Source organism: Lutjanus erythropterus, chromosome 11 (assembly GCF_056507025.1).
Source record: "Lutjanus erythropterus isolate fLutEry1 chromosome 11, fLutEry1.hap2, whole genome shotgun sequence".
Lineage (NCBI taxonomy): Eukaryota > Metazoa > Chordata > Actinopteri > Lutjaniformes > Lutjanidae > Lutjanus > Lutjanus erythropterus.
Genome location: NC_139327.1, coordinates 6,936,175 through 6,949,946, shown reverse-complemented (window position 1 = coordinate 6,949,946; position 13,772 = coordinate 6,936,175).

Below are 13,772 nucleotides of genomic sequence, written 5' to 3'. Positions count from 1 at the left end.
ACTCAGATCCAATTTTCATCAATGAATTTCATCTCTCTACATATCATCAGAGAAGATATTTTGATTTTTAGGTACAGTGAGGAGTATTAAAATGTGAAACAAGCAAACGTGAAAATGTTATTCAGTGCATTGGCTCCTTGTGTTTCGGCTTTTTTTTTTCTTTTAGGATATCAAACATGCATTTCTTTTACAAACAGGTTGAACCTCATGTAACCTGTCCCATTCTAATTTTTTTTTATGTCACAGCTTGAAAGCCCAGATCTAATCTATGAATGTACCCATTTACTCTTTTTTTTTTATTTCTGTCGAATGTTATCAGTCTTTAATGTAAATTCAGGGCAGGAATGTCAAATACATGTAGAGTTAATATCTATGTCAATAACAGATTTCAGCTATAGTCAGGTAGGCCTCACACGGCCATAGTCATGAACCAGACATGTTTTAACACAACTTCCGATTCGCTGTCAACATTATCTTGTTTGTTTGGTGTTGCATAAATGCACTTTACTGATCAGTGGGTCATATTGGGTGTGAAATGAAGCAAAACCATGTTGGCTTTCAATCGTGTATTTGATTATTTTTTGCCTTTTTTTTTTTTTTTTTTTTTGCTGTTGCTCTGATGTTACTTTTAATTTATTTATTCCCTGATCCTGTTGGGTCTCATGAATGATGGAAAGGGCTGGAGTCTCTCAGACAAACTAGAAAAAGTAGCACCTGTTTCCTCACTTGAAGGCTTCTCCTTCACATTCCCTTCAGCAGAGGTTTGTGTCAATCACTGAGTGCTTTGTTTTTAACGAACATGTGAAACCAGGAGCGACCTGTACACGTCCTTTAGCATCCTGTTTTGCTTTAAATTACCAATTAGAAAAGGGTTTTCATTTCTCCAGCAAATTGACTCGCCCTAAGTCCCGCTGTTTACGGCACCTCGGTATTTCTCCTCTCCTGTTTCCGGTTCTTAGATATGCTATGTGCTCCACTCGTCCATGTTGAAAAGAAAAACAAATTTTGAAGATGAAAGATGTTGCTGGGGGGGTTTGTAAAAGCAGCATAGTCACATCTTAAGTTAGCTAATGTCTGCAAAACCCTCACTAACTACCTAGCTAATCTACATCAATCGATCTTGAGCCAGCTGGTTAGATCTGATAGCTGATTTTAGCAAAACACTAGCTAACCAGTGAGCTAATTTACAGCTAGTTAGTTTTTTGCCAGCTAGTTAGCAAACATTTTGCTAGCCTAACTTATCAAATATAGACTGTGGGTATAAGCATGCTACTGGGTGCCTCTTAAAGGTGACATATGCAGCTCGTCCATAGCAAAAAAAATGTGGGTCAAGGTTAGATGTGAAGAAAGTATAAAAAGCGATAAATGATTGTTGGACATATTCACTCTCTCCTTTTCCAAAGTCCCCGTCCCTACAAGACACAATGACCAGCGACCTCCGAGCTAGCCACTGAAGTTAGCACCTGATTGCTAGCAACTTTTGCTTTTCTTTTACCCTTATGTATCCATTTTAAGACCAGGGCTCCCCTGGCACCTTGGGTTTAGTGCTGCCCAAGACAATTGTGATTGGCTGAAAGAAATACAAACCAGGCAGATCATTTTTCCCCCTGTAGCAGAGTGATAATTTGTGAAGCAAGACTTTTCTGCAGCACTGCAGAGAAAAGTCTGTCTAAGCAAGACTAGCATAAAATTGGGTAACTTAAGATGTGGCCGTATACTGTATGTTTCACTTTTACAGGTTCCCCAGAAACATCTTTTAACCAACGTCAATATATGGTGTACTTTGAACATTGACGTGCCTAGCGTATAGCACACTGTACAGGAAACAGAAACAGATAAAGTCAACCAAGGTTCCACAGGGTGCCAAGTTTGCCCCACTGTTATTGGGGCAGAAAGCAAAAAGGAGCGTGACTTAGGCAGGGTCAATTGGGATCGAAGGTACTGAGGAATGCAAGCTCAAGGTCTGGCTGATATAACGGTCAGATGATAAAGAAACAAAATCGGCACCAGCAAAATGAAGATTGCCTCTGCCACCTCAATACATTTAAAACCACAGAGGAAACCTATTAGACTTTGAGTGGCCTAGTTACATGAATGATATTTCTCTCATGATTTTGTGTTACAAATCCCTGCCGTTGCTTCACATCTGAATGCCAAACGAATTACAGTATCATTCCAAAAGTTGTTCTGTTTGTTTTTATTTTCACTCCAAATGTGTCCTGGACGTTCATCCGCCCCCACGGAGCCCTTTCACAAGAAGGCTAGGACTGGTTTTAAAAGCTACAAACTGGCTAAGGCTGCTTGCTCCTCTCTTTTACAACCTCTTCTCCCTGAGTATCACTCTCACAGCCTACACCATATCACGATTTGTGTTCCATCACACTGAGCACCTGCTACTGTGTCCGCCCTTTAAACGGATTAAGGTTATTTCTGAGCCCTTTTCGTCTGAGAAAACACTTTGCCAACCAGATATGAGGCCATTTTTTTGTCTTTGACCCTCTGAACCTCCCATGAACTTGGTTGACCTTCTCCATCCCCCAAGAACTCATGTATGTGTTGGATATTTTACACCACTTTTACTTGTCAAACTCTGCGAGACTGTTCCTTTTGTTTTCCGGTTTATCTGGACAATTCTGCAGGGTTGAACGCTTGCTTAGGTGTAAACTGAAGAAAGCATGCCAGTACCTTGCAACCATTTTCACGTCATTGTAAGATTTTCTTTCGGGGTTTGGTTTTACTTCGTTTTTTTAACCTCTGTTTCTTTCCATCTCAGAAAAAAAAATGGACTGACAGCATAAGATCAAATATTCCAACCTGAGAAAAGTGATGTTGCTGATTGGGTACATCTCTCTTTGATATTAATGATTCTGTCTTACGTTTGTGACGAGGAGAATCTGTGAAAGTCCACACAGTGTTAACTACCTAAAGGGCTTTCTAGGACAGCATTTATATGTCTTTTAAAATGATAAAAGTCCTCTGAGTATATTCAGAAACGCGAGGAAAAATGTCTTCTTGTGCCATTTTAGAAAAAGTGTGAACGCTTTTTATGGCAAACATTGTCAGCAAGAGTGCCAAATAATTCCATACTGAGCCAAAAGGCAGCCAGCCTACATAACTAAATGTTAGATCACTGGAATGGTTACGTCCCATTTCCACTCCCCTTGAAAAACATCACCCTAATTGTACGACGTTTGAGCTCATGTACCATTATTGTTATGCTGCCAGTCTGTTTTCTGCTTTTGTCAGAGAAACATCTCAGAAGCAGTATATTTTCTAAATGATACACTGTTGATAAAACGACAACAGCTACTATGGTGAGGGAATGAGAGGATTTTAAAAGTGTCATTGTTTTTATTCTTAGTTTATTTGAACATTATTCATTAATAGATTTAACGGTAATGACTATTTAATGTAACTGTAGTACTGTGTTTGTAAAAGAAATTCAGTGAGTTGTGTTTTATGACTCGTGGACTACCAGTGAAGTCAGCATTTCAGTGTTAATAATTGAATTGTTTTTTAAAGATTATTTTTGCGACGGCAACAAAGAGTCATTATAAATGTTCATTTTAACATCACTTGTCTTCTGTTGCTTTTATTCTGCACCTTGTCCCTCTGCTCTGTCTCTCTCCAGTGAAAGGTCGAGTGTTTATATAATTGCAACCAACACGTTCTATGAATAGATCGATTTGTGGAGTGCTGGATCTGAGCACATATTAAATGTGAACAATGGCTGTGTTTACACGGACACAATGCTCATATAATGAGGAATCAGATTAAGGTGCGACAATTATGCGGTGAAAAGCGGCATAAATATCACAGCTGATTTACATGAAGTTATTTGATGGTGGGTTTGTTTACCGAGGGTAGGGTGTTAGATCATGGGTGCTACATTCAGTGCCTCATTATGTTGTTCAGCTTAAAAAGCCGATTTTGTTACTTCAGAGCGGCGGTGACTTTGGTCAGAGCCCATCTGCAAACATGAACATTTTGTTTCATTTAGTGAAGCATTCAAGGGACAGCTTCAGATGTTTGCGTTCTTTGTGATCACACTCTGAATACAGGAGTGAATTCACTGCAAAATAGACTGACAAAAAAAATGATGAGATTTTACAGGCCAAGGCCAATCCAATATTTTTACACCTTTCAGCCCAGCACACCCACACAGGCATTTTCTCTGATTAAACGGGTGGAGTTATGCCAGGAATACCTGAGCAGAATTATCCAAAAAGACTGGTTAATCAAAAGTCTGCCCTCAGAAAAGTGAAAAAAATATGTAATTCATGCACACTATGGTCTGTACACTGTGGGGGTATACTATTAAGGCCAGGCATAAGGGGGAAAAATGAGAGGAAGACTGTTTTTTTGTTTGTTTGTTTGTTTGTTTTAGTTTTGCTTTTTGAGAATAAAGTCAAAATGTTGAGAATAAAGTTGAAACATCCAGAATAAAGTCAAACTTTCAGTATTAGTGCCAGACATAAGAAAAAAATAAATCAGTGGCAGAACTTTTTTTTATTAATTTAGTTTTGAAAATGAAGCGGAAATGTGGAGAATAAAAGTCAAACAGTTAGAAATAATGTTGAAATGTCGATAATAAAGTCAAGTTTTAAGTATTAGTGCCAGGCATGAGAAGAAATAAATCAGGTGGAAGACTTTTATTAACTTTTAAAAATAAGTTGAATATTGAGAATAAAGTCAGAATCTTGCAAGTAAAGTTGAAAAGTAATAAAGTCAAAATGCTGAGAACAAGGTTGTAATGTTGTGAATCAAATCAAATTGTTGAGAAAAAAGTTGAAATGTTGCAAATAATTTTGAAATTAAAGAATAAAGTCAAAATGTCACAAATAGCTGAAATATTGCAGAAAATTTTGAAATTAGAGCATAAAATCGAAATGTAAATAAATTCCAAATATCACAAATAGGTGGAATGTTGTGAACAATGTTGAAATGTCAAGAATAAAGCAAAAGTGTCAAAAATGAGGTTGAAATGTTGAGAATAATAAATCAATAAATAAAAATAACTCAGCAGAGGAAGATTTTGTTTTACTTTTACCATTTATTACAATACCATTTTGACTTTATTCTCAAAACGGTAATTCAACTTTATTCTCCACATTTTCCACTTTATTCTTGACATTTTGACTTTGTTCTTTGTTGGGAAAACACTAAGAGATGGAAACAAGTTGGAAAATAAAGAACTTGTGTTTTCTTACTCTTTCTGAAAGGAAGCCACCATGTTACACCGCTATTTTCCTACAGTTGGCCAGAATGGACAAACCAAACACTGGCTCTAGAGACGGCTTTTTGTGAGTTTCGTTGGAAGGGGAGGGTGAGGCAAGCGGTACTCAGTTGGTTTACAACCTCACCGCCACTAAATCTTACACACTGAACCTTTAAGTTACTTTGAATTTAGCCAAAAGAGAGAAGAAACAAGACTAGTCTACAGCCATCCCATCACCTCTGTGAGGCTGTGATATCAGCATGCTAACATGCTCAAGTTTAGCATGTATGTTTGCTATGTTCACTATAGTATAGTGTGTTAGCATACACACATTTGATTGATTTATTGATTGATTAGCACTAAACACAATGTTTTTGGACTATATCCAAAGTTATTACTGTGCACTTCATCCTGAGTAGGACATGAACTAAATTTCACGGCAATCCATTCAATAGCTGTTGTGACATTTCACTCAAGACCACAAATCAAACTCACGGTGGTGCTGGATGAAATGTCAGGGGGTCACCAAAGTCAGTATGCTTCATCCTCTGGGTATCATGAACGTCGGCACAACTTTAATGGCAATCCATCTCATAGTTGTTGAGATATTTAAGTCTAGACTGGACCAAAGAGACCGTGGCTAAAAATGCTTTATGAGGGAGAATCCTCCGAGTGAGCGTTCAGACCATCACAGGACATTCAAACGCTCCACCAAAGCCCTGCAGGCTAATGAAAACTGTTCAGTGTTACAGACTCCTTATGGCTCTTCACAGCACAGCCACTCTGACACTGATTAGGGTTTTATTGTTTAACACTCATTCTTGAGAATTGGGACAAAACTATATTTTAATGGGGGGGGGGGGGGGATTTTTACTGTTCAATAATGCTGAAAAATATATTTCTAAAAGGTCAAACTCTTGGTTATCAAACCTTGTAATGGGCCGATTACATTTTTTATTAAATGTCAACTCAGTGTCAGCTCTGTCAGATGGAAACTCTTGACAGAGCTGACGTCTTACATAGTTGACCAGTTGACCATCTTATCACAAGTGGATAATATGACTGACTAACATTTAATATTCAATAAGAGCCAATAGCGGTGCAGTTTATCAATTCAAGCCATGTACAGCTGGTTGTACAAACAGTAATTATCTATTTAATGTTAATGGGATGATCAGTGCACACAGTCTCTTCAGTTAGAATACAGTGTGAACCAGGTGGAACTGGATTATCGGTGCACGACTCAGTGACAAGCACTCTGAAATCATATGCTATATTTATATCATTGGATGCAAATTCTATATGAGCGCTGTGTGCTGCTGCAATCACTTCTACACAGAACTACAGTCAAGTTAGTGAAAGTTTTATGTAATGACGTCCATGAGCCATCCAGCACACAGCCATCCCTCCTACACTGTTTGACCTTGTTCATTATCCAGCAGATACATCCCTAATCTTCTGAGCTCAGCCACACAGGCGAGGAAGGTGACATCACACACACACATATATATACACGCCTGTAGCTATACTGAGGTCATGTCCACAGTGTTTCCTCTGGGAAATGGTGTTGTTTTAACAATATGAGATGCAGTTTACATACTACAACTGAACCATTATATGAAATGGTGGATTTTTTAAAGGTTAGTCCTAATAATATGCTTTCTCCACAAGACTGTTATTACATGCAGGGTAACACTTTCTATACTGATAATGAGTTATAATCCCCTTATAGTGTTGCTTAATTATAGATATAGGAACCAGTAAATATTCATAAGGTGTTATAACAATGATCATAATACATTATGGAGCATTTTATAATGACTTAAAAGGTCAAGTATCATAACACTGCATAATAATATTAAATGAGAACTCACTGGCTTTGTTTTCCTTTTGCAACAATCAATCTATATTATACTACACAAACCCTGACCCTTCAAGAATGTTGAAATGAAAAGAAAAGATTAACAGCAGGAGTACATTTCCAAAATGATGATGATGATTATGTCATTTCTAAATGCGGAGTCGATTGGATTTAACTGCGCCTTTTTCCTTCAGTGAGAAACACCACAGGCAGGGGTAGAGCTACGTTCAGCCTGTTTCAAGAGGGAACTGCATTACTTAACTTACCCAGTTACCACTTAGAGTAACTTATAATGATATGATAATGATGATTAGAATCTATTATAAAATGCTATATTTTTTGTTATAGCACATTATAAATGTTAATGAGTGCTGATAATTAGGATTATGCAGTGCTATAAGCAGACTACAATGTCTTCATTCCAACAGCGAGGTGACAAACACAGTTCTACCTCCTCTAACTCGCTCACAGTGCTGTCGTCCTCTTGACATTCATCTGTTTATCTATATCTGATGATTTTCATAAAAATCACACACATTTTATGCCCTCAGTGTTGAGCCAATTCTTCCTAGTGGTATCAAAGTTTGTATTGAATATCAATATTTTTCAAAGTATTGTTCCAGTATCATGACAACACTAGAAAAGAATAAACTACATTTCCCAGAATGCATCCCAATTTTGGTATCCACATACAAAGGGTAAATATATTTTTGGATTTGAAATCTTGGGGCTAACCAAACTGAAAGAACCTTTAATTAAATTCTGACTATATGAAATAGAGTTTGACACCAATAAATAAATAAAAGTAGATGTACATGTAGAAAAAACTCTAATTACAGTAAGATACTGTCTTTCTGGCATGTAGTCAAAATGATGTGCTGGAGGAGAAAAAAAGCACCTCTAAAGAAAATGTTTTGGAATTTTTAGCACAGACTGAATGTTCAAAAAACAAAAAAAACAAAAAACAAACAAAAAACAAAAACAAAAAAAACATTCAGTCACATCTTACGTTCCACTTTCTCTGACTGTTCTGTGTTTCCAGGGATTTGGAGAAATCATTGAATTTCTTCCGGGATGCTTGTAAAATTCAGTGAAAGAGCCACAACAGCAGATGGACTCGAACTGTGGAAAAGCTTGCACGTAGTTTGCATAACAATTATGAGAATGACTAACTAACTCGCAAATATGGCCTGACAATTAGGCATCTAACTGCATGAGTAAGTCATTGGAAATAGTAACCGCCCTGAGGTCACTGGTATTTGGGGAATTACATGTTGCCAATTTGAATTTATGAACTCCTCTCTCTCTAATCCCCTGCAGTTTATCCCTCTTAAAGCCATGCTGTTACAGAAATATCTGGAATGCTTAAAATATCTGTCATGTAGTTTACTATGAAAAAGTATTTTCAGTCTTAATTAGCTTATTTTAAAGCCTTATCTTCCAGTAATCATACTGTCCAGTCTGCTTTTTATAGACCAAAACCACCTTCCTGCCATTGTAAAGACAAGAAAATCATCTTACATTGTCCATTGTGCAGTGAAATCATAATTGAAAATTTTCTGCACATCTCAACCCATCCAATGTCTCATTTCTACCTTGAATCGGGGTGTAAAACCCTGCAGCAGTATACATTTAAGGCACATTTGATTCCTGCTGTGAGAGAAGGTAGCAATGGGCTTGAATGATAAAATTGCGTTGTCAAGGTAACAGGTTGTTCTGAAGACTGCAAATACGTCGTATTGGGGATGCTCCTATACAATATTTCAATCTGCAGCCTCTGTGGCACTGAACTACACCAGCTCTGCATTTCACCCCCTCAGAGGAGAGCAGGTACAACCGCGGATGTAATATGGTTTGCATTCATAATTTAGAGATATTTAATAGCCAGTCTATCTTCATCAATGTTATTGAAATGATTCACTGCAGATCTCATTTGCAAAAGCAAATCGTAGCTGTCGGAAACCTTGGGGTGGCACAGTGATTTCTTTCAAATGATGAATGAGGAAAAAGGTGGGGACTGCTAAAGAATAGAGATACACTGAGGCACCCTTTAACATGGCTCCTGATGTAACCATGGATACCTCTATTTCATGGATGGAGTAATTTTAGCTGGAGTGGGATCTGAAGGATAGATATCACTGTTTCTGCACTGCACATCATATATTATCATGTCTTAAATATCAGGTTACACTTCAGATATACTGAAACACATTCAAAAAGTCTCACATTTTTCTTATGCCGTAAATAGTTTGCTATGTCATCATAATATGCATCCTTCAGTATAATGCTCTGCACAGTGAGCCACTGACATATGAGATATTTTGTTTGCAAGCACAATAGTGCAATCACAATATCAAGGCAGATGTCAGTGATGCAATGGCTAAATATATATAATATATAGTGCAATAAATAATACAACATCCAATGTGAAAATCAAGCCTCTCCTGAGAATCGCCTCCACAGTCTTTATGATTCCACCTGAGGTTTTGAGGGGCAGAATTTGTGTTGAAATTCAACATAATTGCAAGCAGCAGCACCAGCAATGAATCAACACATTGTCCGCGGACGTGTTTCTGTTGTATTTATGAATCCTTTTTTTTCTCCGTCTGTGGTGAGAGTGGAGGGTAGTAGTACTGAGACTTATCAGTTGAGGAGGGAGCGGGCGAAGTGTCTGCACTGTCAAGGCAACCATGATAGTGCCGGCCACGAGGGATTAAGAGGAGATGTAGCTATGATAAAAACAGAGCAGCACTGAGACAAACTCAGCCAAGAAACAAGAGACTCCACCGTCAAAGTGCGGAGAGTCAGAACACTCTGCAGGATAAACACACATTTTTTGGCAATTATTGTCATGATTTTACAGTAAATCACAAGGAATAGAGCCTGATTGATACCGGATTTTGGGGCTGATGCTGATACCAATATTATCGAGTTTAAAAAAATCCAATATTGATATATAAGTCAATTACTGATTATTTATACAGAATATTATTTTATTATTTTATTTTAGTTTAGTTTTTTTTGCAGAGGTTCTATGAATATGTGACAAAAAACAGGATATTTTACAGTTCAGCAATAAAGTTGATCATATTTTCACCCTTATTTATAATTCTCTCATGCTGAAGGATTGCAACAAAACTGTGTTTTGAGGGGGGATTTGATTTTCGCTCCTCAATTATGCTGAAAAATATGTTTTAAAAGATCAAACTCTTTGCTATTAAACCTTGTAACTGGCCAACCTCCTGGTGAATTATTATTTTTTTTATTAAATGTAATAGTCAGTTCCTTCAGATGGAAAATCTGATGGAGTTGGCGTCTGAGTTGACAAAATGTTACATTTTTTCATTTCACGGCAGAGTGAGCAGCCATTTTATTTTTTAAAGTTGCTCAGAGTTCTCTTAATGTTAATCAAAATACACATTTTTAAACCATAATTCTTATTTGGCTTTGATTTACAGGGGCTACAGAGCTGATATGTTATGGTGAGACACATCTGACAGCAATATAATATAATATAATTTGGATTGTCAAAAAATAGAAAGTTTACCAGTGCTTGAGCAGTATTCCTGTCTTTTTTTAAACCAGGAAGTGAGAAAAGTCTCCCTCGAAGGTTACAGCTAACTCTTTTTATGCCTGATTAAATTATGTTTGTGCACAAATGTGATGTTGATGGAAATCTGGGACACAACTTTAAAGGGCCAACATTTTTTTTTATATAAACATATATTTTAAAACCAAGATGATTATAACATTATATACATTTTTATACCCATGTTATCAGTACTGCTTGTTTTAGATTTTGAAGGCTTTTGACACATTTCTAAATTGTTTGAATTTGTGAGTTCTTGCCAGGGACAAGAGTGTTTTCAGAGCAAGTTTAGAAATAAAAAAAACCTAAAAAATGTACACATCCTTAGAGAATACATTTTCACCAAAAAAACAAAAAATGGAATTAGAATGTTGGTATTAATATGTATAAAACTTGAATCAAGGTTCAACTCTATATAAATTGCTGCTTATAAGTCTAAAAAGTTAAAAAAACAAAAAAAACAAAAAACAAATAGGTTTCATATAGGCACATACTGTACAACATATATGCCAATACTGATGTAATTTTGATATGCCAATAATATCAGTTGGCTGATACGCTGGTCTGGATCTAAAATAGACAGTGATGAATGGTGCCAGGATTGTTTCTTTCTGCAGTGTTTGCAGGGATAGATTTTCAGAAGATTCTAAAGGTTATCAGCACAAATATCTGATTGATGTCAACATATCAGGTTAGTTTGTTGCTGACTGGAGTGTGTGTGTGTGTGTGTGTGTGGAGGATCCTCCTGTGACCTGATTTGTGCCGAAATGACTGTAATCCATCAGGAACCCTGTCATGCTTTAAATGGCAATTTTCAATGCCAACCTTCATATTACTATGTCAAAAATAAATAAATAAACAGACAGACAGAGCTTTATAAGCCTGATTAAAATGTAGAAGCGCAGACAGGCTGGTTCACATCAGCAAAGGAAACGGTGACATCAGCATGGCTGCATTCAGCTCATTGTAGACGGATCAGCCTTTATGTAAATGACTTGGACCTGGGGTATTTGCATGCTGAATGCAGAATATACAGTTTGGTATCACTCAGCTCTGTCAAATGCTCTCTGACTCCACCTGCTGGTTTTAGACTTGTGTTAATATTGGTGGGGATCTGTCACTGACATAATGCATTCCCTAGCCCCTTACCCTAACCCACTGGTGCCCCCATGTTTGAAAAAACAATGCAAAAGTGCCCTCTTGGATGCCCCTATAGTAGATAAAAGGTGAAAAGGTGCCCATGAGGCCCTTCTAGTGGAAAAAATTTGGAAAAGTGCCCTCTAAAGTTTCCTGTAGTGGAGAAAACATTTTAAAGGGCCCTCTAAGGTGCCCTCCGTATGGACAAAAATGCAGCAAAGTGCCCTCTAAAGCACCCTTCTAGTGGACAAATGTAGCAAAGTGCCTTCTAAAGTGCCCTTCTAATGGAAAAAATGTGGTTAAGTACCCTTTAAAGTGGCCAATGTAAAACACAATGTAGTGCCCTATGCTAGAATATTATGCCTTTAAATATTTCCCTGTGAGTTTTTACTACAGAGTTGTTGTAATTGTTATATTTCAGTCAAATAATAAAACCATTTTAATCTTGATGATTTTCACAGCTGGTGCCCTTTTCATGTTTTTTTTCACCCCTGCCCCTCAGACAGCCCGAGTCCGCCACTGCCCTAACTCTGCCCTTCACAACTAAATGCCTGACCTTAACCTAAACCCAATTCTAACCCAAAGCCTACAACCAAGTCTTGACCCTCTAACAGCCCTATAAACTTGTGGGGTTTAGCAGTTTGGCCCCACAAGGCTAGTTGGACTCCATAAGTATACTGGGCTCCCAGTTTATCAACACATACACACAGACACACATCATTTTAAAATCTGCATGTCAGAGGACCATCAGCTGTCATTTTCAAATGCCTCTGATGCCACTTTGGCAGCATGGTGAACAAACAGTTCCTGCCCTTCAGCTGCTGCTCAGTCCCATGTTGTGCCAGTTAAACCTGAGGGGGGTGCTGTTCGGTGGCTGACCCTCCAGGCTGTGTAGAGCTGTTTGTGGCAGGAAAGGCACACGATTACAGCCAACACTTGATCTTTGTGCCAATATTCAAATTTTTCATAATCAACCATTTTTAATGCCAGTTGGCCAGGAATTTCAGAAAAAATGTTAAGTAAAGCTAAAATACAGAATACAGCTTGCTAGGGTTTCTAGTATGTCACCATGTAAGGATTAAGAACTGATCAGCTGATTCATCTTATTGGAAAGTGAAACTTGGTAGGATGAATACACTGTAGGCTTCTTTTTTTTAAATATTTTTTGCCTTTATTGGTGGATCAACAGGAGAGAGATGACAGCAAATGAAGGTGCAGTGATATGAGGACCAACATGCAAAAAAAGATCCCCAGTCAGACTTACGGAGTGTTGTAGTGCATGGTCAGTGCCTTAAACCCCAAGATCCCAGTGCACCCAAAAGGATGAAATTGAACATTTGCAGTGTTGCAGGCAAGACCGAGACAAAGTCTTGACCAAGCCCAGAGTGTATCAAGACTGAGACAAGACCAATACTTTGAGGAGTTCAGACCGAGTCAAGATAAAAGAGGCAGGGTGAGACCAAGTCAAGACCAAGTGTGTAACTTAGGAAGAACAATTTGTCACCATATGCTGCATTTCAGTCTCCCACAAACTTAACACTAGATTATAAATGATATTCAAATAGTTACATTTGAATATCACCACGCCAGTGAAGACATCATCAGGTAGAGACAAACACATTTTGCCTCTGTTAGCTGGCAAATGTTCCCTCGGATGTAGTGATGCATGCAGCAGAAAGCACACGAAGTGAAATCCTTGAAGGTCAACAATATTGTGGCATATACAACAATAGAAAGTACAATTATACAGTCAGATTCATGTTTTTGATGGTGGGGAAATCCAGAGAACCCAGAGGAAACCCACTTAAGCATGTGGAAAACATACAAACTCCACACTTGTCAAATGGCTGACAAGCAACTGAAACTAGTGCCCTGAAACATCAGTATACGCATAGGTAGCTAATATGTATATATATGTTCGTTTGTACTGGGAACTCAGAAATTACAACTTCCCAGTAGAAATGAAA